The sequence below is a fragment of the Cebus imitator genome, unplaced genomic scaffold (assembly GCF_001604975.1).
Source record: "Cebus imitator isolate Cc_AM_T3 unplaced genomic scaffold, Cebus_imitator-1.0 Scaffold87, whole genome shotgun sequence".
Classification (NCBI taxonomy): Eukaryota; Metazoa; Chordata; class Mammalia; order Primates; family Cebidae; genus Cebus; species Cebus imitator.
Window position 1 is genome coordinate 4,354,598 of NW_016107402.1, and position 2,312 is coordinate 4,356,909.

General features: G+C 39.9%; 1 non-coding gene across 1 annotated transcript; it reads left to right on the top strand.

Moving 5' to 3' along the window:
* Positions 1-1,135: 1,135 nt before the first annotated feature.
* On the top strand, positions 1,136-1,252 carry LOC119472144. Its single transcript, XR_005201258.1, has one exon. It is a non-coding gene; the product is annotated as a U5 spliceosomal RNA (small nuclear RNA).
* The last annotated feature ends 1,060 nt before the right edge of the window (positions 1,253-2,312 follow it).

A 2,312-nucleotide genomic window follows, 5' to 3' on the forward strand; every position in this document is an offset into this window, starting at 1 on the left:
TATATCATTATTTTGTTTATATATATATATATATATATATATATATATATCATCACCCCTTCACCACCTCTCCCATAATGTAACCTCCATGGATTTTGTTCATAGTTTTATCTCTAGCATATAGGACAATACTTGAAACATAATAGGCACTCAATATTTGCTGAACAAATATAAAGAACACTCATGAGTTTTCTCTTTGAATATAATAGCATAAGAATATTGAAAATCCATGATACAGCGTTTCAGCAAAACAGTGATGGGACTTTGCAACCCACAACCCAGATGTTTCTTCTAACAACGCCCATTGCAGACCAGCATGTCCACATCTAAACTGAAAGGGTCCTATTTGCTCAGCTCTCAGAATAATGGAAACTTTTTTGGTCACTGTTCATTTTACTTAGAATTGTAAACTATAGGAAGAAGCAGAGAGGTGTCCAGGGGATCATCTTGTAAGAGAATGCTCTCCCAAATCTGGGGCTCTGGGCAGTCTGCCTAACAAGTAAGGTTGGGGGTCATTAAGTTAATCCTCTCTTCTCACTTCCAGAGGATTCCCTTTAAAAACACAAGTACCCCAGAAGGGGAATCACAGCTTAATCCTTCATCATTTAACACTTGAGCTGGATTTAGAATATGAGGTGAGGAGTAGGCAGGAAGATTCATTTTACTAATTTTGTAACACCTGGGGCAGAATTTGACCAGCTTTTTCCCACATCAAAGTCTCCTTCCCCCTAAATATTACTCCACAAACAAATGCTATAGATTGCAACTGATTGAGAATAGGAAACTGTTTTTAATCAGCTACAATTCTGTCAACCAGTTCTACTCTGCAACTGTAATTACCAAGCCATCACAGACCTAGAGGAGATTCTGCTTTCAAACATACCAAACCCGTGCCACAGACAGTAAACCAGATTATCTGCCTTTCAATTTGTGCCCTAAAGTGTAGATTTGGTTGTAGAGTGCCTGTCCATGAGATCACATGTAATATAAATAAGTATATACTTTTATGTAGTCTACACCTAAATGTTTCTATTCAAATTGAGTGTCTTCTATGGCAAGTGCTATGAGCATTGATTCCCCAACTCCTAACAGGGTATTAGTTAGGTACCTGAGTGCATGCAAAAAATACAGATTCCTACTCTGGTTTCTCTTCAGATCATATAAATCTTTTGCCTTTTACTAAAGACTTCCGTGGAGAGGAACAGTTATGAGTCTTTTTCCAATTTTGTGAGGCCTTGTTTTTAAAAAAGAAAAAAAAAAAAAAAAAAAAAAAACAGATTCCTTAACCCATATTAGTTCTAACAAAACAAAATCTCTGGGAGGATACAACCTGATCATCTAATTTTTAAACAAGCACCCAGTAATTATCATGAATGGCCAGCGAGGAACCCCTGTGAGGGATACCCAAGAAACACCTGACTCTAGAGATACTTTATATATTTCATTTGGAAAGTTAGACCTGAGATATGAAATAACTAAACATGATTTTCACCAGGGTGGTCAACAATTTAATATATTACATAATGCTATTGATGTGAAGACAGGAAGGGAGAAATTAGTGGTGGGGAAGACTGAGTGGAGGAAATAAAACCCTGGTGGGCCTCAAGGTTCAGACAGGATTTGAATAAAGGAGAGAAAAGCATGTGGAGGAAAATCAGAGGGAAATGAACAAAGGTTCAGAGGCAGGAACATAGGGGCATGTTCTTAGAACACTGTTTGGCCAAATTAGAACATACACTTTAATGAAGAGTTAGAAATAGTGACTGATAAGTAGGTTTGGGACAGAGTATACAAGGTCTTGGAAGTCAGGCAAAAATCTTTAACGTGACTGAGATGGGAAACTGAGAAGTAAAATCAAAACACCAACTGAGTAAATTACATTCTGAGTGGAAGAAAGGGCATGGGTTTTGGTACACACTTGAGTTAAGCCGGCCAGGCACAGTGGCTCACACCTGTAATCCAGCACTTTGGGAGGCTGAGGCAGGCAGATCACCTGAGGTTAGGAGTTTGAGACCAATCCAGCCAACATAGTGAAGCCCCATCTCAACTAAAAATACAAAAATTACCTCGGCATAGTGGCACACACCTGTAGTCCCAGCTACCTGGGAAGCTGAGGCAGGAGAATCACTTAAAACCTGGAGATGGGCCGGGCGCGGTGGCTCAGGCCTGTAATCCCAGCACTTTGGGAGGCTGAGGCGGGTGAATCACGAGGTCAAGAGATCGAGACCATCCTGGTCAACATGGTGAAACCCTGTCTCTACTAAAAATACAAAAAATTAGCTGGGCATGGTGGCGTGTGCCTGTAATCCCAG